This window comes from Dysidea avara, chromosome 9 (assembly GCF_963678975.1).
Source record: "Dysidea avara chromosome 9, odDysAvar1.4, whole genome shotgun sequence".
NCBI lineage: Eukaryota > Metazoa > Porifera > Demospongiae > Dictyoceratida > Dysideidae > Dysidea > Dysidea avara.
This window is the reverse complement of record NC_089280.1, coordinates 933,240-960,263: the sequence shown is the minus strand read 5'-3', so window position 1 is coordinate 960,263 and position 27,024 is coordinate 933,240. Positions and strand designations below refer to the sequence as shown.

The window sequence follows — 27,024 nt, the reverse complement described above, 5'->3', positions numbered from 1 at the left end:
TGGTGTCATAGTAGCTTGACAGATATGTTGTCCGTCCTTAACAGCCACCAAATGGATCTGTGTGTGTGTACTGTGTGAACCTTATTACTATTTCAAGTATTTACATAGCTAATGATGTGTACTTTCTTGGTGGCCACTTCAACTTAATTAATTGTTTACTGGAAATATCTCAAATACAACATTGGTAGGTCAGCAAATAAATTAAAATATTTGTATAGCAATCAATCAGTCTAAAAACAGTACAAAACTACAAAATACAAGCAATTGTGGTGTTGATGATATGGCACAAGCTTGTTTGTAGCCTAGTGTGTTATGAGAAGATATTTGTAAGCAGTAAAATGCGTAGGAAAGAATACAAGGCTCTTGCAAAGTAGGTAGTGACAAGACTAGCAGGCCTGCCAACCTAGGAAATAATAAAACCTTGAGACTCTCTCTTGGTGTCCAGATTAGAATGCTGTATCTGCATAGCTTAAGTAGGGATAGCAGGTGACATAGCCTCAAGCTATGCCTGGAACTGCGACAAAACCAGCAACACATACACATGCCCATCTTCATATTATGGGCATCAATATAGCATTTAAAACAAGTACATAATTAAGCTACATATGCATGGATTTCTAGACCTACAGCAAGTGTACGCAGGAGTCTTCTCACTTCTCCAGCTAAATAGTTATGTTCAGACTATAAGCCATTACTCAGTCACTAATAATTTGAAAGCACAAGGCACTTACAATATCACGTGATGATATGGATTGAGAAATATCAATTTCTACTTAGAGACTAATGAATGAAATTCATACCAAACACATGCTACATACCTAAAACATGCTGTATAGCTGGGTGAAGGTGCTCATGGTGTCACTCTAGCTAGTTAAGCACTTTCACCTTCAATGAAGTAGGCTCACCTCTTGAGTTCTGATCTTGTAAACTCAAGTCCAGTCACTGCATGTCCATTTCACTAACGTTAAGTAAAAGGTTCAAAGCCAGTATTTCACGACTTTGTCTCAATCCCCACTGTTTTCCTGCTTATAATCATGTGATTGCATTTCTATTAAATTTGTTACCTAACATTTATAGTTGTACTACAATCAAGTTAGCCCGGGGGAACACCCAGGGATATCCCCTGAAAAGAAATGACACAGCAACTTTGGATGTTTATTTGTGGTCTTGCATGCCAGTCAGTTTATTTATTTATTATTATTACTGTGTCAACTTCGCAAACGAAGACTTTACACAGGGGGTTTATGCAATTACAATTGATTAATCTGATTCTTAAATTGTTCAATAGAGGTAATTTCTTTGATGTGATTAGGTAAGTTATTCCAGATATTGCAAGCATTAGGTCCAAACGAGTGCTGATAAGTGTCTGTTCTTGCAAATGGAACTAAAATATTATTTGTGTGAGATCTTGTGATGGCGGATTCTGCTGTTGTTGTGGTATTATTATGTGACCTCATACTGTGCAAAACAGTATCCTTGAATTTCATCCAGAGCTCATCTACGGATCTGTTATTAGGAGAGCTAAAATCGGGACTATTCGTTAAGGAAATTATATCTTGCTTTATAGAATCCCAGTCAGCTCTATGATACAGGTAGATTTCTCTATGGCTCTGCTTATTTATTGTGTTGCACTTGGATATTGACGCAAACAATATCATCATGATCACCAAGGCCAGGTAAGATGCCAACAGTGTACTTGTCATTGGGGTGATTCAGGAAAAACAGATCAAGTATATTTTGGTGTCAGGTTGGTTGGTTAACTATTTGTTCTAATCCATGTTCCTGCATTACATCAATGAGAGCAGAGTGGGTAGCAACATGTGTCCTGTTTATGGAAAGAGACAGATTCCCAGTCAATGCAGGGAGCATTGAAATCACCAATTAACCATATTTTAGCATCTGTTGTTGTTTCATGAAGCTTTTGCAATGAAAGATTTAATGGATTTATTGCTGGTCATAAATATGTAGTTGGTGTGGGTTATTTTCCACCCCCACACAAACCATCTGGCATGCGAGACTAGTCTGTTCGAGAGTGTTGTGTATGACACTAGCTATCTTCCTTGGCTCATTGCATTGCTGCAGACTTCAGTTTAGACACTAGATGACTAATGGTGATGATCCGTAAGAATTAGAAACCATGAGTTTAGAGCTACTGCTTGTGAGCCCTTGAGCTTGATAGTGAAATCGTGAGACTCACAGTAAATCCATGAGGGTTGGCAGGGCTGGACTAGTGTGCATGTGATTTAAACTGTACCATACCCCTAGTTATATTATTATTATCAATTTTTGTCAAATGACAAGGGGCTGGGCCTGCAAATGTGCTCCCCACAAGTACATACAAACAACAGAACAAAGGATACAAGAACAATACACTAATACAAAAGCAATGCAAGTAAACAGAAAAGATACTAGGACAATACACTAATACAAAACAGTACAAAAGAAATACATAACAGTTAAAAAAGAAATTGTTTGAGGGCAGCACTGAATGGATTGATATTGGTTATTTGTAAAACAGGCCTAGGTGCAGGTATGTTGTTCCACAGAAAAGGTGAATTATGCACCTATCAATGTAATCTCCGACTACCACTAATACAGGCTGAGGTGGTCACTGAAATTACAATTCCTCACCTACTGGGGAAGTACTGGAGATACCAAGCCTCGACTTGCAAACACCCAGGAATATCGGTGCTAGTAGGGGATTTGAATGGTCATGTGGTGTTGGTCTAGCGATGAGTTGGTGTGAGTGGATTCTAGTATGAATGTAGTAGTTAGCGCCACCGACACTCCTTCCAAATTGAAAGCACACACTTTTGCTGCTTGTTAATACACTAATCATTACAAGTATACTTATACACATCTAGTAATGTTAAAATAAGGTGAGGTGTACGACTTACAAAACATCTAACACAAACATAGCCAGACTTGGTGATGTTATTCCTAAAGCTTGTTTGGTGGAAAGGTATGACACATTAATGATGCAAAGCATGCTAACTTCCAGGAAATTTTTGATATTCGAATTTTGAGAATGACTTCAACACAACACCAGTAGGGTTACTATTCCATTGTGATTATCTCAATCTTGCATGTTTATAGTAAACATCCTACCATGTACATGCCACCTAAGAAATGTTTGATCATTAAACCCCTGAAATTGAATATGAGAGTGATTTTAGCAACAGGCCCATAGCAAGGGGATTCGGATGAACCACCTCTATGGGTTACCAATGATTGTTTGATATTATAGGCTGGCAGGTTACATAGGGCACCGAACGTCACTCCGTCTTATGTAGGTAACTAGATTCTGGGTGAGGCCAATCAAATTGGTAACATCACTACTTTCAGACAATAATTTCAAGGTAGTTTCATCCCACAGGTAGGGTCCGCAATGCGAAAAATCGACATCCTCCAATCAACTACCTAACTATTGTCATATGCTAGGCTAAGTGTAACTTGAATAACACCAGCGTGGCAGACAAGTTTGTTACTTTCTTCTGGTAGAAAACGATACAAATGTCTTAAAATCACGTGATTTTTCGCTGCAGCGGTTCGTAGGGTTCTTCGTATGCCACGATATTCACTCTCAACATTGTTCAAGTAGTCTATCATCAACTCAAAGTATCGGTGGTTTGATTTTATTGGTCATTTTCTGGTGGCAGCACGATCTGTGCAGCTTTTTGACGACAGACAAAATGTTTCTTCCTCTGGAGCGCAGGACAAGCAGAGCAGCAACTGCGCCGTGGGTCAGCAATGACCAGTACTAGGTGAAGTACCTGCATGCGGAGTATGGTTATAATTGAAGCTTGTTAGCCATCTGGCTGAGCCATCTATATGCTGAAATTCGGCCAACATGACGCGATTTTTGCGAACAAATACCAGAATGGTTGATACATCAGTGAGACAGTCTCCAACAGCAAGGATACGAAGCTTATAAACACCTAACAATACGGCTATCTCGCCCAGTAAACGCATAGAGCAGTCCAATGCATGAAATAGGCACTCACGTGATTGATATTCAAATCTCCGAAAATACAACTATAATCTATTCCAATGACCTTAAAATCACTAGGAATCAAGTGACAATCAGTTTGTGTACGTTAGGTTCAGCATCTCGACTAGCCCAGCAGTTTAAGACTTTTCCTACGATAAGGTAAATTCGGGCATTTCCGGACAGCGCACAATTCCGGACACTTCGTGTATAGCACCCAAGAATGAATCAACTAGAACACACTTTTCGATTTTTATAATCCCTATAAGAATAGCTATTCACAGCAGAAATTTCAAGGCAATCCGTTGTTTCGTTCCTCGGCTAGCTTGATAAAGGTACCAAAGTGTCCGGAATAGCTAAGGTACCAAAGTGTCTAAGGTAAGGTACCAAAGTGTCTAAGGTACCAAAGTAGCTAAGGTACCAAAGTGTCCGTCTTGACATCGCCATGAATGGTTTTTGGGGTGGAAGAAGTGAAAGATGTTTTGTGGATGTGCGGGTGTTCAACCCTCTGGCTGCTTCTAATGCGTCCTCATCACTGGCCTCCTGTTATCGGAGGCACGAGAACATTAAGAAACGTGCGTATGCTCAGAGAATTCGTGAGGAGGAGCATGCCTCTTTTACCCCCCTGGTAATGTCTGCCTCTGGTGGTCTGGCTCATGAGGCTTCTGTTTTTTATCAACGCTTGGCTCATCAACTTTCAAACAAGTGGGGCGATGATTACTCTGTTGTCATGGGGTGGTTAAGGTGCTGTCTATCTTTTTCTCTCTTGCGGTCCTCCATACAATGCATCCGCGGAGCCCGCTCATCCATCGGTCACTATGTTAAGACTCCCCCAATTGTGGAGCTGATTCGGGCAGAGTCTCAGTTTGCCGTGGACTAAGAAAGTCCCGGTTTGTCCAGCACAGGCCATTTATGTGCTGGGGGTGGTAGGCAAGGGCAGTCCATCAAGCCCGGGTAAAAAAAAAAAAAAAAAAAGTGTCCGGAATTGTACGCTGTCCGGAAATACCCGCATTTACCTTACCATCATAGTACAAAACACACCTGCACTGGCCCAGACCACGTCTGAGTGAACAATTAACACAAATATTTACAAAAGGAGCACATTGCATGGTTCCTATTCAGAAATGAAAGCGATTTCATGGGTATTTCCGCAATTTGAATTTCAATCACGTGAGTGCCTATTTCATGCACAGGATTGCTCTATGCGTTTACTGGGCGAGATAGCCATATTGTTAGGTGTTTATAAGCTTCGTATCCTTGCTGTTGGAGACTGTCTCACTGATGTATCAACCATTCTGGTATTTGTTTGCAAAAATCGCGTCATTTTGGCTGAATTTCAGCATATAGATGGCTCAGCCAGATGGCTAAAAAGCTTCAATTATAACCATACTCCGCATGCAGGTACTTTACCTAGTACTGGTCATTGCTGACCCACGGCGCAGTTGCTGCTCTGCTTGTCCTGCGCTCCAGAGGAAGAAACATTTTGTCTGTCGTCAAAAAGCTGCACAGATCGTGCTGCCACCAGAAACTGACCAATAAAATCAAACCACCGATACTTTGAGTTGATGATAGACTACTTGAACAATGTTGAGAGTGAATATCGTGGCATACGAAGAACCCTACGAACCGCTGCAACGAAAAATCACGTGATTTTAAGACATTTGTATCGTTTTCTACCAGAAGAAAGTGACAAACTTGGCTGCCACGCTGGTGTTATTCAAGTTACACTTAGCCTAACACATGACAATAGTTAGGTAGTTGATTGGAGGATATCGATTTTTCGCGTTGCGGACCCTACCACAGGAGATGTCTCACAGGTGAAGGTGTGGGCACCTTATTCCTATTACACTGTACCTACACTGTCCTGTCCTGATCCCATCTATTTTTCCATAGTGTGGTATTCCTGCTGCATCCCCATGAGTTCAAATTTAAGAGGACAGTTATGGATTTAGGGGGTTTCAAGGTTTCCACAGAAATCCCCTTTAAATGATGATGCAACAGTTGAGTATTTTAATTAATTATTGCAGTGTGTGCCTATAATAAGTGATGTGCAATTATTTTACAGATAATTTCACACTAAAATTGTTTTACCAAATGCAGTCTCAGAGCATCTAAATTTCAAAACTTAGAAGGTGGACACATATACTGACATGGATAAAGCACATTCACCATGCTAAGGGAGTCTGGGGAATGCCCCTCAGGAAAACGTCTTTATAAATTCCTAGATTCGCCACTGGAGCTGCATGTGGCAGCAGTGATGTGATATTTTTGTCATAATTTGTTGCAGTTACGTTCTTTTTCAACCCACCATGTTTCAATAATGAACGTAGTAGCTACCTATGTGATTCTTTATCAAATGCAAGTATAATACAGTGCACATGATTTTTGTAAACATTAAGTATTTTTTATAAGTTTCAATGTAAAAATTGAGGTACATTTAGTCTTTTCAAAAATTCTAAAAACTTGTTTCAGATAAAAGTAAATCCTCATAAAATCACTTTAGTTTTAGCTAGTTATAACTAAAACAACACTAATTTTGAGGAGATAAAATATGAAAACGTTAAGTATCTAGGGGTACCCCCCTCCCCCGCTGCTGTGATCACCTATAGCTACCATGTTAAAGTTGAGCTGTGGCCACAGCCTTAATAGTTGTTACTGAATATTGCTGTAATAGGGTCACTCAATCATGATGTTTATTATATGCTAGTGGTGATGCGACTGAATTTTGATCATCACCAACCAAACAGAATTGTCTACAGGTGAAGATTTGCTACAATGACTAATAATAACTATCAGGATTATCAGGATTGTATGGTGTCCCAGTTGAGCCTACCAGACAAGTATATACTTCTACTATCCCCTGCAGGTAGCTAGCCCCACCCAACTGCAGACCATCAGGTGTAGTATACTCCCCCACTTTAATACTAGATTACGATAGTGCCAAATTTAATACCTTGGAGTCACCAACAAAATTAAGCCAATTTCAGGAAACCTTAATCAATTTCAAACTTCTGTGAAGTACATGATCATGATTTAGAATACATCCAGTATATACTTCAAAATTAATGTCTGGCCCCCACATCTGGTCAGTGGTGATAGCTAGTAGAATTTAAATGATTGAACACTCTTCAAGGTTTATATGTACTTCAGGGGGCGGAGACAGCTATCAAAAATTGGGGGGGGGGGGGCTCCAGGGTAGGATCTATAGGGCTTTGCTAAGGGGGGGCACACTGGTAGAAATGACTTCACAGTGCACAGAGCACACTTGGCAAAATGCAAAGCATGACTATCTAGGGGGGTTGGGGGCATGCCCCCAGGGAAATTTTTAAAAATTAGACCAAAACTTCCATTAAAGTATAATCAAGTGCCCTTCGCATCATGTGACGTCATAGTTTAGCACCTACTCTGCAGGTGGCATGGAAAAAAGGCAAACATCTTTCAGAGTATGGATGGGTAAAAGATGGAACATCAAAGAGAGAGAGAGAGTGAAAACTTGCCACCAAATTAAATTTTAGAGTACTAGCAAGTCATTGTGTCTTGGATTAGGCATAGTAAAACATAAGTTCAGCTATAATTTTGTACTTTGTAATGTCACTTTTGCTATTCATAATGCATGTGTATTGTGAGATATCCCCCCCCCCCCCCCCCGATGTCAAAGTGGGGGGCTTGAGCCCCCTACATCTCCGCCCCTTACTTGATTAAACACTACAACATATATTACCTTGTTGATGCGGCAACTATTCAAACTTGACCACTACCTCAGTGCTCGAAGATTTAAGCCATAACTGATTGTAACACTACTCTACAATTAAAGTGCAGCGTTTTAGCCAATGAAATACAGTAAATAGTTAGATGCTCTAATTAAATAATCTAAACTACCATCTCAGAGCTTCAAGGAGATATGCTCGTACAATGTCACATACCAGTATATTGTGAGGTATATTGATGCATGGTTCAGTCAACATAATTATGTCACTGTTGGCCCTCTCATTCTTCTGTGTCTTATGAGCAATTAATAAGGAAGAGATTAAGATCAACAGAGAGTGTTGTGCCGTATATAGAGCCAATTATGTTTAACCATAGATAATAGACACCCCTACCTGGATTGGAAGCACACGTATAGTGCCCATACAAAACTACTGTTCTATCCGCGTTTCGCGCCTGAAGTTTTCAAACACTCTTTTTCATTCGAAGATTCTGTTTTACTGTCTGAATACAGCTCGGTTGCTTTAACTAGTAAGTTTAGTAGATTGTTTCTTGGGTGGCGATTGGCCTACTACTGGTATAGGCGCTTTCCGTATAAAAAGTATTTGAACATGTTTGTGAAAATGGTGGGGTGAACAAGTTTGGTTTAAGGCTGATGCTTATTACTAACTAATGCTACGTGTACTGGTATGTGTTTCATGGTATATTCGCTCCAGTTTAGTCAAGTATCACCTTTCGCGCTTGTCAAACTTCTAGCTAATACACATCAGTACACCCATTATGAATAGGCCAAACCTTATATTCCATAGCGGTAGGTTTACTACTCACCAGTTAGCAAAACATGTTCTTACAAAATATACTCCAGGTACTGTGTACAGTATAAGGGGCGCGAAGCGCGGATAGATTAGGTGGCGCTTAGAAGTTTCCAATCCAGTGTGGGGTGTCTATTATCTATGGTTTAACTAAGATCATATAAGTACTTTGTTTCAAGTGTATGAAAGCAGTTACACATATGACAGCAACTACACAGACAACACTTTGGTAGTGACAAGGACAAGAAGAACACAAACACATGCACACACTCTCTAAGGTAAAGAGGACAGAACATCAAATTCAGATTATCTGTACAATGAGGTAATGGTGTGCACTATTAGGAGTCAGACTCTGATTGCTCTTCTTCCAGTACAGCCTCCAGGCACTGTATTACAGCTTGTATTCCATCCAAGGACTGACTGGCCTGTTGTCATCTGTAGCAGTAAGGGTCATTTTAACACACTTGATTATATTACATAGTATAGCACACTACAACACTTCTAGGAGGTTTACACCCAGTTTCTACATCCTACATCCAAGATTCCACATTAACCACAATAATGATTTAATGTACTGGAAACGAAGCGTTAAAGATCAGCACCATTCATGTCCTCAAACAGTACAGTAGTACTGTTTAGTAAGTAGGGTCCCCCAAAAAATGGCGGCCATGTGTTGCTTTGTTTGGCCTCTAGCCTTGCGACAACTCAGAAAGGCACACGGGTTTTGACTATTTAAAAAGATAATATCTAACCATCTGTGGAAATTCTTGTTTTAATGCTGGATTAGAAGTTAGATGCACTAAGACTACTTTAATTTAGTATGACGTTTTTAATGAACGCGCAAAGGCCATTATAGTGGCCCTCACGCATGGCAGTAAACAAAGCGCTGTAACTTCCGAACCATTGTCCCTATGGCTATGCAACTGCCATCATTTAATTCGTGATGTAATAACGAATGAAATGATATGTAGGGTTTTACCCTACACTGAAACACAGGGCCAAAACTCGCCATGAAACTAACTTTTTATGAAATGAACACGTAAAACTGTTTACATACCTTTGGAAAAAGACTCATATCTCCTTCCCAGTTCATTCTATTGTTCTGCAATAAACGCCGATCGATTCGCCATTCAATTATGCCTCAGGCCATATATGGGTCACATGACTCAGCCAATTACAAATATGGCTGCCACCGGAAGGAATACGAAATCACGAAAAGTCAAGACGCTGTTCTTCATCGCTTCATAAGAAGTGAGCGCCTGTTGTTACAGTGGTTATTTAAACTTCCCCTGATAGCCTATTGAATAAACTTTCTGTTTATATAAGGTGTTAGGCTAATTCAGTTTAGCAAACTCTCACCACTTTCAATATAAAACCAATTTTGGTAAACACGCATTTCTCAAAACCTGCGTGCGCGTTTAAGGGTTAATGACAACATTTTGGGTGGCGCTTGTCACGCCTCAATAACTAACTCACAAATGACATGTGCTTTTTCTGGTTCCAACGAGTGTCTGCCTTCTACACTCTTTCATCTTCAATTACATGATTGTCTTCTTCTTCATGCATGGAAACCATCACCAAGGTGATAAGATTGCGTATTGACAATTTCCTTAGAGAAGTGTATTTAGACACCACAAAACTATGTGAAGTGCTTAAGCTTCTGTAAGTGGAGCAGATACATTAACTTCACTTATAAAACAACTACATGACCATACACACCACCACGCCCTTAATGATGATCACAGAAGGCAGCGACCACACCCCTTAATGATCTGCAATCAACTGTGGTTTTGCTGTAGAAAACTAGACATGGTAAACTACAACTCTTCCTTTATTATGTTCATTTGAGACAAGCAGGGAGATCAAGATACTCTAATAAAGCAGTCACAGCCACACGTGTACAACATAGCTATGCTAGTTAACAAACTAGTACAATTAAAAATCTATTAGCATGGTTCCAGCAATAAAAAGTAGTGAAATATAAATGATGGTAGCTAATACAACATAGCCATGTGGGAAAATCCCTACTTAGGCATTGAACGGATTGTACTGATGTAGGGGTTTTCCCACGTAGCTATGTTATCTCATGTCACTACCTTTTATTGCTGGAACCCTTTAAGTGTTAATTGTACTCCATATGTAACATACAAGTGGTACAAGGTGTAATGTGGTACAAGCAGTACCAGGTATGTGTAACTTGCATGGCTTCAGTTGGTATCAGCAATAAGAAACAAGCACACAGAAAAATTTAGAATTTTCAACTAGAGTAGGGACCATAGCATATCTATAAAATGTACTGAAACAAGTTGGAATAGTGCACGATATTAAATTACAGTAAAACAATAAGAAGTGTTATATCCCTACTGTGCATTTTTATTATGGTATCTTGAACACAGTAGAGATATTAGGGATACGCCAATTTTGCTGGCAATTATTTTGGAAAACTACATTGGTAAAAGCAAACAGCAAAATGCTGGAAAAATAGGAAGAAAATTGGAAAAAATTGGCACCAAGAAAAGGCAACTTAAATTTTGTATGAAAAAGATTGAGATACTCCAATAGAACAGTCACGCATAGTATTAGGACAACATATGCTCATAGGAAATGGTGACTAAAGATCGAGATACTCTAATAGAGCAGTCTAATAGAGCAGTCACACATGCTTGTAAGCTAGAGATACTGCAATTAATTTTTACTGATGCTCAGCAAAACAGAAAAATTTCGAGCAAAACATTGAGCAAAATAGGTAAGAAATAAAAGAATTGCTGGAAAGAAAAATAGTTGGAAAAATAGGCTCATCCCCAGATATAACTTGTTTTACTGTGATTTAATATCATGTACTACTCCAGCTTGTTTCAGTCTTTTTATTGATGTGCTATGGTCCCTACTCTAGATGAAAACTCCAAAATTTTTCTGTGTACTAATTTGTTAACTTTTTTTGTAAACAATTATTATGACTGGTGATCCCACGCATACTGCATCTGGAAATGGGGCCGCGCACACCCTATATCAATTATTGTCTGAAAAGTGAAGTATCCATTTCGCTTCGTTGTCAGCTATGTTCAACCTGTTACACAGCATTTCAGATCAATAACTGTTCAAAAAACACCTCTGCAATCCATGCACACTGAAAGAAATGGTGCCGTACACCCCATTTATATTAATTATCATCTGAAAAGTGAAGTTTCATTGACGACTATGTTCAACCCGTTACACAGCAGTACGAAACAACAAACATTCGAAAAGCACCTCTGCAATCAAAATAGTCACTATGAAAAATATGGACAATTTCCAATACAAAGGGAAGCCATCACGTGCTATCACCAAATTGACACTTTTCGCTGTCAACACAGATGATTGGCACACAAAGGAGGACACTGGTGAGTCCATGAAGAATACATTGTACGTACAGCAGCATGCCAAAAGGCACCTCTTGGACCAAAGCTACGTCAAACTATGAAAAAATGATGAAGCCCGTAGCCTTTATCAAGTTATGCTTGTCTGAAGGCATCACTCAGTCAGGTTTTACTTACTCAGTCAGTCAGTTACTCAGTCAGTAGAAAATTTCGTTAAATATTTTTTTAAATTCTGGAGCAACTTGTTGAAAGCGTTTTGGGTCAATCTGAAAGCTTGTTTGGGCTTAGTTTTACCTAACCAATACTGCCTCATCGTCGTCAGGGGAAATTGAATTTGGGTGAAGCTATTTCATTGGCCACACCTACTCCTTTGTGGTCCCTACTATACAGTACTATCATACTGTATGACAAGTTGATGATGTGAACCAAGCGGACAGTAAATACTATCCCTTGAATTAATCAACTCTTTATAAATTAACTACACAAGGTTTGTTTCTTGCTTTGTTTTTTAACAACATATGCAGTACATTAAAATTAAATGTATTTCAATTATTTTGCAATTCATCAATTACATTGCTATACATCGCTAAGGAGAGCAAACCACTTTAAACCACAAATTACACACAGAAGTATCTTCTTAACTGTTTTATAGTTTGTTTAACCCTTAAACGCGCATAAGCCTATATATAGGCAGATTACGCATGGCCTTGAAAACGCATAAGCCTTTATATAGGCTTTTACGCATTGTTGTAAACAAAGCGCTGTAACTTTTGAAGTGTTTACCATATGGCTTTGTAACTTGTGCCATTCTACTCGTGATGTAATAAGCATTAAAATGATACCTAGGGGTTTACCCTACGACCAAAGCATAAGACCACAAATCGCCGTGAAAATAATTTTCAACAACTAACCACAAAAACTATATTACATACCTTTAGAAAATGATCCATAACTCCTTGACAGTTCGTCCGATTTGCTTCAAACAAGTACTATTCGAATGGCTATTAAATGGTGAATTAGGCCATATATAGCTCACGTGACTAAACCCACAATCGAAACTACGATTGAAGCAAAGAATGTGGCGTTGCAATAAAGCGAGACATCGATCTTCTTCGCTTTATAACAAGTAAGCCATGGTTGTTACAGTGGTTATTTATCCTTCCCCAAGTAGACCAATGAATAAGCTTTCTATTGATATATGGTTTTAGGCTAATAGATTTAGGAAAGGCTGTCTTACCTCACCATATAAGTTTGTTTTGTGTAAACACGCATTCCATAAATGTTCCGTGCATTCAGGACTAATTCCATAAAAGTTTCATGTACGTTTAAGGGTTAACATGTTATCATACACAAATTCTCTACAAAAAGCCTCATGGCTGCTCTTAATTTTCCATCACATACAAAGGGGTTATGCCCCTTTCAGCTCAAGGTGTACCATTTCTGGTAGCCTACAAAGCCTGTTATGTTGTTTTGTTAGTCATTACGTACGTATGTGTCTGTTACAGGTCCCTACTAAACTGAAATTTCAGTAACCAGTTACACCCCCTTCATGTAAACAGAAAATTGAGCTTTAACACAGTACATCAACAACCTTTATTCATTGAATTAAGGTATATTTTCTGTAGCTCAAAGCCTTCTTGCTCAAGTGGGTGACACGCAAACACACAGTTTTGACAAACCAATTCAGTAAATCAGGCGTGCGTCCACAGCCAGCCTTTGGTCAGCTGTGGCTGTGCACTTGGTTTAATAAGAAATTGTTCATTAAATATTTAAGGTGAGCACTATTTGCAATACAGCTACTGTAAAAGTAATAATTTGAGATTAACTTAACACAGAGGTGCACACCATCTACTGAGGTGCTTTTTAGCACCGAGGTTAATTAATTTTAAAACGTAGGCAAGTAGTTAATATTTGTAAACGGATCTGCAAAACCCGACATAATGATAAATTTTCAGTATAGACTATTGATTGCAATGGGTAAAATATTTGTATAAATGGGAAAAATTCCTAAAATGTTGTAACGCTTTGTTCTTTGTGAAGAAAGGGTGTAATGACAAAATCCTGGATATCATCTTATTTGACTACTCAAGGGGAGTTTGGAAATGTTTATTTCATAGCAGTAGACTAAAGGACATGTGAGTTATGGGCATTTGTTTATGTCATGTCGAAGCGATCATACACAATCGATCTTTCTTCACTGATTTCATCTCTGTATGTAGTGAAGAAGGTGATAGAAGGAAAACTTACCTAATAATGGACTCCCCAATGGTGCGAGTTACAAATCTGTACTGCATTGCTTTTGTAAGTTACAACCGTTGTTGCAAGCACCTGTAATTTATTTTCCCAAATACTTGCTGTACAAATCCATCTTTCTGTTGTTGCTACTTTGTAGGACTGTAACTCCAAAAGTTGTTGGCATACAAGACTGAAACTTGGCCAAAGCATACACTTGGTTAAGTAGATTATAAATACTCAACAACAAAGAATTTTAAAAATGCACCATTGTGTCGGGTTTTTGCAGATCCAGTAACATTTACTAGTTACTATCCCACTAGGGAACTACAAAGAAGGCTACTGAAAGTCTGTGTAGCAGGGAGTAAGAAACATGATACTAAAACTATGTTTAATCCCAGACCAGGTGGTGACTTGGTCCACAAAGAGCTTGCAGTCTATATGACTCCCTGCTACACAGTAGACTTCTTTGTAGGTCCCTAGTGGGATAGTGACCAGTACATGTTAACTACTTTCGTACATTATAAAGGTAATTCTTCCTTATGTTAACTACATGACAATAGGCATGTAATTTGCTTTTTCTTTTGTTGTAAAATAATTTTTGTATGCAAAAACTTGTATGAAAATTTGCACGAAAATTTTTATACAAGATCGAACCACTCTAATAGAACAGTCATTCACGTAAATCATACGAAAATATTTTTACAACGAAAACTTCTATCACGAAATTTTTTTTGCATGAAAATAAAGCAAATTACGGTAGTTAACATCAGGATAACTGAAGGTATGAACGAGAGTGAATTTCTTCTTGCACACAGGACAAAACCAACACACATCCAGTTGGCCTGCCTTCTACCAATCAAACATTATGCCATACACTGTCCTAACAGTCCCACATGTTGTGAAGCAATACCAGGATACTGATCTACAACAACAAACTTGTAGTTGCCAGGTGATTAGCAATTAGCTTTATCAAAGTCCCATGTTAATACATGTTTTGGTTGCCTGAAGAATGACAGACAGCTTATCAACCTTATTATTACTGCCTATATGCTTCATATATCAGTTACCGTTAAGTGGGTGTGGTTGATCCTGATCAGATGGACGTGGTTGATCTTGATCAGTTTGATAAGACTGAACTTGACCACTATGGTGTAGTTGATTTTGATTTTGATCTTGTGACTGTGGCTGCTCCAAGTTTACAGTAGTTTGCTGTTCAAACAATGACTCATCTATTGGTAATGAATGGACTGATGTCCTATAGGAATAGCAAATCACATGATCACAGCACATAGGTTATTCCCCTATAGTAACCAAGACAACAAAAGATGTAGGCTACTACCTACAAAGGTCCAATTGAACCTTGGACCCATTGACCCAAAAAATACCACACACACCATGTAAATGAAGCTGTGGTCAATAGCAGTTGACCTATACATTTAACAGTTTAGTACTATACAGTAAATTGGTGTCAGTGAAGTATATAATATTTTAAACCTTGTTGGGCTCACTTCTATAATATCACATGTTATAATGACAGCGTTATAGCCTTATCCTTCCCTGATTTACCTTTCAAAAAACTTAACTGAATTGTTTACAATTGTACACTAGAAGAGATATGATATCAGCACTACGTCACTATTAGCATTAATGCTGAACAGGCCTTAGATGTTTGATTATCCCTCTACCTCATTCAGTAAGTTCCTCATCATAAAATGTCTCCAATTATCTTTTACGGTATATTAAAATCAAACTGACAGAGTTCACCATACATCATAATCCTGATATGTGATTACACTACCAAACATGGCACCAAGAAAAGCAAAGTAGGCTAGGAAAGCAGTTTTGTGTTAAGAAGGTTAGTAAGAGGTAAGGGATACACATGACATGTGTGTATCTTACATTACTCTGAGCTTCACTGTTTAACATTGGATCATAAGATATTAGATGATGACATGTTACCAGTCACCTGAGAGTAGTTCACTGTATACCCACCTGTCATCATTGGGTGACAACGCCCACTCCTTCCACATGATCAAGCCCCAGCTCCACAACTGGTTGACACATGTCCTGACCAATCACACGGAGTTCCTGGATGTGCCTCAGGCTACCAAAAGCTCGAGAGTACAGGCTCATTCTACTACTGGCTCTCTGTAGGTGAAGTCCTTCATCAGTTGTATCGGTGGCAGCAGCTGACATCAGCACATCTTGCAGCTGATAGGAGAGTTGTCGATTATCATTAAGGTACCCATGAACAGAGTCTCTGACACTGAACTGGGTACTGGGGGCAGTGACTTCATCGTCTCATGTGATGTCATCTAGGCTAACAGCTTTGCTATTTGTTGCCACGGTGTTATGAATAACCAATGGTGATGGAGTCACCATGTCGCCATGAAGGCTAGTAGAGCAACCTTCACTGACCCACCTCTTCAACCCAGGAGACCAGGTACCCAATTTAACATGACCTTTCTGAAGGCATGGCTGAATCATAGATGTATCACCAGATCTCCCCAGCTTGGTCAATGAGCCAGCACTAGCATGACTGACTAACTGTCAGCCACATTTTGTGGAGACGTGATGATGGGCATGTATGAGCTGGGTTGTCCTCTTCTTAAGACGTCGGAATGTGCTACATAAAGTGTAGCAATTTAAGTGTTTCTGCCTCTTCATAGCTCTCTGTACTTTTCTGACCCACCTCTTCAACCCAGGAGACCAGGTACCCAATTTAACATGACCTTTCTGAAGGCATGGCTGAATCATAGATGTATCACCAGATCTCCCCAGCTTGGTCAATGAGCCAGCACTAGCATGACTGACTAACTGTCAGCCACATTTTGTGGAGACGTGATGATGGGCATGTATGAGCTGGGTTGTCCTCTTCTTAAGACGTCGGAATGTGCTACATAAAGTGTAGCAATTTAAGTGTTTCTGCCTCTTCATAGCTCTCTGTACTTCCTCCAGGATAAGCAGGCCCTTCACTTGTAGATCACGATCATTTAGTGGTTGTGATAGATCTACTACCTTATTAGGAAATATATAAGATCTAATAATAGACACAAAGAGAGACATATTCTTGTATTATAATCCTTAGCCTTCACCAGTAGTCTCATAGTAGAGTGCCCCCAATAAAAGCAGGTACTTCACCTGGCCACCATGTCATCTAACCTCATCTTCATGCTTAGCAACTAGAGGGGTAAGATCACATGACACTCTTGTGGATGACATGACACTAACCAGGGAGTACCGCTCAATGGATTTGTGCAAGTCACCAATTGCTTCACTGGTTATAGCTAAGTTGAATAGGGCCACATCCTCACCAGATACATCCTTCAACATCCTACACATCTCCAAATCCTGTAGTAAACAAACAACCACACATTTCTCACTATAGTATGTTCACATTGAGCTGAATCCTAAAAAAATGCTAAAAATTAAAAGTGGACTTTTCTCAACAGTGTTAACATTTCAGCCAACCAGATGATTATTGATAACAACAAAGATGTCAACAACAGACATGTACAGTTTGGCTCCATCACAAATTTGGGAAGTGGCTGTAATAGACATTGTACTTATATGGCTTCCCACGGGAAACGTATTGTGAAAATTTTGATTGGCCATAAATATTATGTCAAACATTTGATTTTGAAACATTTTTAGCGGGTCAAGCAGTACTACAAATGAGCCAAATTTCAAGATCGTGTGTAATTGCATCATCCATGAGTTATTAAATGTTTTGAGGATTCGGCACAACATGAACATACTAAAAGGCGGACCATCAGTTATATCATACACCACTCAATACCATATTAGACTGTGATACTTACCAGCTCAGTGTCTCCTAACTAACACTATTCCACCATAGACCAACAAGGAGGCTAACACTGAAACTACTGAATGTTGAAATTATCACAGAACAAGTACAGTGAAACTAGGATACCTTGAGATCGACCAAGTGTCCTGATTTTCCAGGTCAGTTTACATGCTAAGGGATACTTTGAGACCATTACCAAGTGTCCAGATTTTACTATGGTGGGAAATATTTTAATAACATTGAAAATTTCAATATTATACTGTAGTGATGGGTGATATTGATATTTTGCTATACGATTATCATGATTATTATCAACCCAATTTTTGTGATGAAAAACAGCTAAACACATCATGAATTGTTAATTGAATGGTTAAATTACACTGAAAATTGGTTACAAATATTTCTCTGATTACCACGATTGTTTCACGATAATTGCCGATTTTGATTATCATTAGTCTATGAAAGTACACGATGTCGATTATTGCCAATAAAATAATCATGATTATCACGATAATTGAATAATTGCCCATCACTATTATACTGATATCAATGTGCAAAAATGATATCGAGGTACACTGTAACAAGCACAATGTGTTATAGTTGCTGTTACCTTGGTAAGTATGATACAACATCTTGTACAAACAAACATCATGGGTACAGCTCAGGCATACAATACTAGGTATTGACAACCAGCTACTATGAAATAAATCAACATTCTTGGAATTTGATAACAAATTGGACAGACAGGTCAGTTGATATGAGAGACATCTTGCAATATTATATAGTTATATCATGGCCACAAGGGATTTGCCTGATATATATGCCCAACCCTGAGGGCGTGGGCATGTATATCAGGCAAATCCCAAGTGACCATGGTGTAAGCAATATATAGCACTCTGGTATGCTCACCAGTGTTGGGAGTAACGCGTTACGTAATATTATTACTTCTGTGGTAACAAAGTAATATAACGAAATACACTATGAAAACAGGTAATATAACGCAAGTTACTTTACTTACAAATGTAACGCGTTACCTAAGTAATATAGATACTGTAACAACTCTAATATTATGTAATATTATTACTACAAGTAACAAAGTTACTAATCTCGTTAGTAATCCTCTGAGTAATGCCTAACCACAACGAAGTACTGAATGAAGCTTATTCACTAGATTCTTACTTATAACCAAGATTTGCATATTGTCCAACAACGCAATCATGTCACGTGATAAGGTGGTAGTTTCACACGTGACAGCTTAAGGCTGTGGACACAAAGTAATATAATATGTAATATTATTACACTTATTTTATTTTATGGGTAATATGTAACTGTAACTAAATAGTTCAGTTGCAAGTAATATGTAATATGTAACTAGTTACTTTTACAAAGTAACTTGCCCAACACTGATGCTCACCTAATAGGTGAAAGAAGACAAACCTGCATTCACCACATTACTTTTATACAGAGGTTTGCAGGCTAGCAAACATCAATTGTAGGTTTAAAGTTTGGGCACAAAAAAGAAATGATTGTGGGTTTCACTGGTTGTAGTGATACCATTTTAAACCAAATAACCACTCTGTTGATGAATAAAGTAACCTAAGGTGCTAAAATAAACACTTAGACATATAGGTTGTGAATGTTTGAGGCACCTTTTCATGCAGTTGAAATATACTCTGCAGAAAAACAATCCCCACATTGCAAAAATGATTATTTAGTGATGCTTAGTAACCGAACTATGCAATGCCGACTCACTTAATTCTTTTTGCTTCACAACAATGCCCTAACAAAACCAACATGTTTAACTCAAACCCATAATGCAAAACTTTAAACAGCTCTAATTCAAACCCATAATGCAAAACTTTAAACAGCTCTAATTCAAACCCATAATGCAAAACATTAAACAGCTCTAATTCAAATCCACAATGCAAAACTTTAAGCAGCTCTATATAAATAATCAAAGAGAACTGATACTTTGTAATGCCACAGCCTCAAAGGCAGTTGTGGTTAGGGCTATATCATGATAATTATCACCCTGTGGTCAGGGAAATATGTGATGTATGATTCTGTGGTTTCCTTAAAATTATCGACATTCGTTTTTTGAAGATCCTAGTTAATCATACAGGTGTCCTCATTTTCAAGTGTTCTGATTAACAGGTTCCACTGTACCTAAAACTGTGATCTACTGCCTAAACAGCCACACAGTCTGATCTGCTCTTTACAATCAACTAGTATTTCACTTCTCAAACCTTAAGGCAGTAAGGGTATGCTTCTTCTAGTTGTCCTTGTGCTCTTAAACAATTACCAACATTACACAAAGCTCTGGACTCCCACGATAATCTCGTAACTCTTGTGCCACTATTAGTTGCTGTAACAGATTGAAACTATGAAATGTACACACTGACAGACAGACAGGTACCTGGTAATGGTAGTGTACAGCTAATGGATATTCCATTAACATATCATGACAACCACCCAAGTAAGCAAACGCTGCACTCTGTTTGGGCTTGTTGTGTCACATGATTAGCCACACCCATTACAGAGCCACACCCACCTGTCATAAAGCTGTTCCACCAAGAACAAGTGCTCACCATAATAATTGATAGCCTTCCAAAGTTGTGATGTCACTATCTCCATACCAGCCATATTGCCAGTTTGCTGCACACGTTGTAGTCCCTTCTTACCCAGCATCTTCACCAGTACACCAAGGTTGTTGTAAGCTGAAGCCATTGCCATCTTGTTAGCTGAATGAACACAGATGGTCAACTGTGTCTAAAGACAAACACCACACCTCTTTAGTAGCATCACCAGGCTCATTATGCACCGTAACCCTAGCAACAAAACATATAATTGTAACTTCGTAAGAAATATACACTGTATTTACTTGATTTGTGCCATACCCTCAAATATTACTGCAGTGTGGTACTATTCGAAGGGTTTCATCCTTATTTTTGGGCAAAAAAGAATAGTACCCCTGGGGCACAAATTGAGTCTACCAGTGCAACGTTAACTGTTAACAGTGTAATATGAAAATGACACTTCCTGATATAACTGCTTACTTTTTCTTACTACTCTCAGTGGCAGTAGTGAGCTTCAGGACAGGAGTCTGTATGGGTAGATATTGTGTATACAAATGTACATAGATCATCAGAGCAATCAACAAACACTACAACTATCAAACATCACACACACTTACCAAAGAATCACCAGAAGGAGAATCCAGCCAGGCATCAAGTAAAGAGGATGAGAATGGATCACTTGTTGTTGTAGTGGTGGCCACAGCTGGTAGTATCGTAGTGTCGTCCTTTTCCTCTTTTTGCTTCTTCTTCTTCTGTGAACTTTTCTTCTTCTTTTTCTCCTCCTTAACTTCAGTAGTTGTGATATCTTCTGTTGTCTTTTTCATATCTGGTTTACTGGTAGTGGGGATTGAGTGTTGTAACATGAGGCCTGAAGATTTCTGGGTTGGCGGGGCACTTGTTTTAGCAGGTTTAGTTGCCAGTTTCTTTTGAACCAATCTTTCTGCTTCATCATCTTCCTCACTACTGCTCTCTGTGATCTCTACTGACTTAGCTGATAAAAGTGTCGGTCGTGTAGAGGCTGGCTTGATGGGGGTTGGTGGAGTTTTCTGTTCTATTAATGATGTGAATACTGTTTGCTTATCATTCAGCAAAGATATAACATACATGATGTACAGTATATATATATCATAAAGGGCCTCCTATTATTATGACTATAAGAGCTATGCGGGTACTACAGTGAGTTAGGTTACTTAATTACCACAGGATCTACAAAATCTGACACAAAAACACAAACCTGTATTGTTAAACAATGGGTAAAATATGTACATATTATTTATAAAAAGTTTATGGGTTCATTCTTGAGAAGAAAGGATCTAATGGTCACAAGTTGATGTTGTGCTATTTCTAAAAGGGCACCATGGGAGCTATAATTTATTTTCCTATACTCACTGTACAAAATAAATTTCCTGTTGCTGCTATTTTGTAGGGCTGTAACTCCAAAAGTTACTGGCATATGTACGTATGAGGCTGAAATTTCACCACAGCATACACTTGGCTAAGTAGACTATAAATATTATAATAAAACATGCTATTGTGTCGGGTTTTCACAGATTCGGTCACAATTAATAAGATACAGAAATTCTAAATGTTTAGTGCATTTGACATGGCTACCGTAATGTGGTGGTCCTACCGATAGTGTCATAAACTACACCTTATCTTATTAAGGAGGTAAGGTTCACCATTTTGTTTCACCAAAACTCTACGTACCTTGTTTTGGTTTCGTCTCAATTGTTTCCTGTTTCTCCTCTGCATCACTATCACCTGAAGATTGTACAGGCTTAACAGTCTTGACTTGTTGTTTCTGCTGTTGTTGTTTCTGCTGTTGTTGTTCCTCATCACTACTGTCAATATCCTCATCAGCAGCCACTAGAGGATTATCCTCATTATCATCACTATCACTGTAACACATCACCATGACAACTTCTCTGATAACATCAGTGTGGGAGGATTGCATCATACTTAACCACAGTACATTAAAAGTTACCACAAATTGTTCAAATAAACATTCTTTATCAACTTGCCAACACTGGTCATTATTGTTGTATAAACTATCCTAACCTCACAAAACACTTAACTATGGTATGTTAACCATCAAAGTGTCTGTCTGTGTGTAACTAGTTACAAACAATCACATGGTTTGTCCAGGTATACAGGTTAATGTGACACACAGAGGTTAAGTTGATATAATTGTTTAACCATTAAACCCGCAAAGAATTATTGGTGAATGCGTGTTTACACAATACCGTAGAGTCTGGTTATTAGGTGCATGCGCTTATAATTTTCAGAGGAATTATTTGTGAAATTTACTGTGCTTGTTAAGCGCATGCGCTTATAAATTACGATAAGGAATTTCTGCTAGGAGAGAATTAGTTGTACCCATTGCAGTTTTCAAGCGATTTGAACACCAGTCAATAGTTTGCTTCAGTCGTGGAAATGGAAATCCTTAGAAGCCAGGTAGCAGCTAACAGCTATCGTTATCACAGACGGCAGTATCTGCTAGACACGGGCCTGGCGAGGCATCAAGTACGCTGTGACATGTCTGATTCATTCTGACAACAATTCTACGTAGTACAAGGTGGCAGAGGCGATTTCAACCATATGCGCTTAACAAACAGGTATCTAGCACAAGTCTACCATATGCACTTAACAGTCAATATGCACTTAATAACTATGTGAGCCTAATAACCAGAGTATACGGTATAGACACACATGGTAACACCAGGTGGGGGACTTACTTCTTATCACATAAAAGTACACATTTATTGAAAGTCCATTCACTGGGGTACTTGGAGAAGGTTAAATGAACACTGTAACTATAACGGCTTACTTGTTATAAAGCGATGAACAACAGGGATTCATGTTAGTGTTTCAAAATTTATTTTGATTGTGGGTTTACTCATGTGAGTCGTACATGGTCTAATAGAAAATTAAATGGAGCTTGTTGCAAGGTGATAGGAGCAACCACTATTGAGTTATGGATCATTTTATAAAGGTATGTAAAGGGCTTGCGTGTTTCCTTACCAAAACGTTATTTACATGGTTAGTTCTGGCCTCACTAAAACCCTAGGTACAATCATAGGTAAATCATTTTATTTCCTTGTTACATCACAAGTAGAATGACGTAAATTTCATAGCCATGAATGCTTTGAAAGTTACAGCGCTTTGTGTAAGGCACACGTATTTATTATTAAGTTTTAATCCAGTTTTCCAGACTATGCAGGTTTAATTACAGGAGATGCATAACTCACGTCTCTTTCTCATATAACTTGTTGTGTTCTTCATCTCCATCTTCTGCTAAGAAGCTGTTATCCATTTCTTCATCAGGAACAAAACTGTCAATATCGGTGATAGCAGCCCTGCTCGACTTGGTCGTTGCCTTAGCTACAGTTACTACGTAACAACAGGATCACATGATCACAACAGGCAAGAGATGAGATGATCATATAGTCCATTTCAGGTTGGCTGTCCACATGGGCCAAATACAAAAATATCACGTGAATAGAAAAATAACCAATGAAATATTTCACACTAAGTGGACGGCGCTAGTTTAAACTTTAAGGCTACTAATCTTTCGAGCAGGTGACTTTTAACACTTTGATTCCCTAGTCAACCAATTGGAACTAGACTATTAATCATCACTTGGGATCACATGACATAACAAATCAGTATAGAATGATAACAAGTGTAGTATACTAAACACACAATCACATACTATAAACCCACATCATTCATGTATTCACCCACACTAAGATATACACACTACAGATAGCCTCCCCCTTCCCTGCAATACATACACAGCTGTGAGGGAATTTTATCTGAGTAGGGATCACAAATAAAACAAGTAATGAAACAAGAGAGGTCATCTATACCTGCAGTTATACTAGTACCGTTGCGGTTGGTAAAAAGAAGGCGTGTCTTGAGCTGAAGTGATGTCAAACAGTAAAGAAATCAAACCTGTACCATTATCCATAGCTTGACTGGAGGTATCAGTGAGTCAGTAAACAGAAACTGTCAAAAAAAAAGGGTTGGGGTTCCTTTGAAGACATTTATAGGCTTTGTTACACAAGCTGTTATGAAGGCAAAAGTGAGACTAGTTTTTTGAGTGATATTTTGAGCACTAAAGCCCAAACCTCCATGATCCCTACTATACAGTACTAACCATACTGTATGATACAGATAGAGTAGACACCACACACATACACACACGCATGCATGCACACACACACAGACAGACAGCGTGCAGACAAACCTGGCTTCTGCTCCTTCTTAGCCATTATTGGTGATTTCTTCTTACTAGAAAACTTCTGAGACAATTTCTCTTTGAAAGAACTCTTCCTTGTAGCAGGAGACTCTTGAGACACAACTGTCTCCATATTTGGTCCACTATTTGCTTTAGCTACCAGTGCTAGAGGAGAACATGTTAACATGTTGACAAAATTTGTGACTGGTGAGCCAACAATATCAACACATTGTTGTTACAAGTGCTAACAGCTAATTGATAGGTACATTCCAGTAAGATAACATGACATAACAGATGTTACTCACTTTTACTATCAGTAGATTCCTCTTCCATGTTGTTTGTTGTGGTGTCTACATTCTCTGATGCTGCTGCTGCTGCTTTCTCTTCAGCTAATCTCTTCTCTCGTTGATGTTGCTTCAGATTAATGGCATCCATAAAGCTAACAAGACAAGTCAGTCTCTTAATAGTGACTACTAGATACTCACAGCTGATAATTCTGATCTTCTGAATTCTCATCAACTGCCAACTCTTCCATTGTACTCTGAAAACAACATAAAATATATCCCATCATCCAATACACAACAATACATTTACAAACATGTTCAATAAGGAGTGCAGGCGGGCACATCAGGTTTCTTGAAATAAAATAACAGTCACAAATATACGTGTGCCAATACTTGCATGTGAGCCAACAAACTTTACACTTTAAACTTTCTCGGCCATGTGAGCTACAACCACGCGTTTTGACTAACAATTTTATATGGGATAAATTGATATGCAAAGGATAGGTAGATGGGTGAAAGGTTATAGTAGTACCTTAACCCACAAAAATATGACAAAACAATTAATTTTATACATCTCAAATAAACTCTCTGAATTAGCTAGGACACAACAGTAAATCCTCCATAACAAAGACAAATATTTTGGTCCATACTAAAAGAGGACAACCTCTTTATTGCAAATAACAGGCCAAATATTTTTGGTCCCAAAGTGTCCATTATAGAAACAATAGAAACAAGATACCTGGGTCTAATGTACTTCGTGGACTGGACTCACGGACTGAGCTGGAAAAGCTTCTTAACAATAATCCAGGGATTATCCATCTCTTGGAATGTTGGAGATACATTATCAAGCATCAGCTGCTGGTATTGCTCTTCCTTACAAATCACTAATGTCACATGTGCACTAATTTCACAAAGCATGTGTACTCTTGTGTGTACCGTTAGTGATAGAGGCTATTGTTGTAGCACAAGATTTATTCCTTTGTTGTTCCAGTATTTAGCACTAATGTTTAGGCTTTAGCTAGTGATGAGCCAGTAATTGGATAGCTACAGTCTCATGCCACCTGTCTACTCAATATCTAATAGTAAGTTATATACCAATTTTGCAGGCCGATGCATATTCAGTATAATTATGGCTAGACCATGTAGGAATAGCCATGCCACCCTACAAAACTATATAGCTCAACTACTGTCATACTTTTTAAAATATTCTAATAATTTAGTGCACACGCAACCTTCGTGACTTGTAAGGAAAAACAGTACCAACAGTTTAAGCTTGATAATGGTGCCTTCAGATAGAAAACACCTCGATTATTGTCAAGAAGCTGCAGTTCATGAGTCCAGCCTGCAAGTCTAGTCTGCGAAATACATTAGACCAGGTACCTGCCGTCAATACATGTTATCATAACTACATTAGGTGACTGAAGATAACTGCTCCCTACAGACAGCATAGCTGAAATGTAAACTTGTCATTAGCACAAAATTCACAACATGTCAATGGTTGGTTGTGCATGGTCAACATAAAGACTACCAAACTAACAATACTTGAGAATATGTTACTAACGCCACTAAAACTATTATGTGTTAGTCTAATATGTCAGGGGCGACTCCAGGGGGGTTTCTGAGGTTTCTGGAAACCTGTCACGTTCAGATCAAGATACTCTAATAGAGCAGTCAATCACCCTAATAAAGAAGTCAAAGTATTCAGAGCAGCAGTGTAGCAAGCTATGTGGGGATTTTTATGTACTTTATCAGTGATATAGTTAGTGGAGGGCAGCAGGTAGTTACCTTTCTCGGTCTTCACCAAAAATCTAGCTATGCTCTTGATCAGAAACCAGTCACCAAATATCCTGGAGCCGCCTATGTATGTGTATAGTTTGTTTTGTTATTAATAGAAACACAATGTAGTAGTCTCTGCTGTTAATTATGACAGTACAGTATATGTGTATTACTGAGTTATACTCACCACTAGTAATTCTCTGTTCACTTGAAGTTGCCGTATTAACGACTCTTGCTATATATG

At 38.5% G+C, this 27,024-nt stretch overlaps 1 pseudogene; it reads right to left on the bottom strand.

Moving 5' to 3' along the window:
* Window positions 1-8,656: 8,656 nt before the first annotated feature.
* Window positions 8,657-27,024, bottom strand: part of LOC136265352 (rab-like protein 6) — a 30,074-nt pseudogene continuing 11,706 nt past the window's right edge.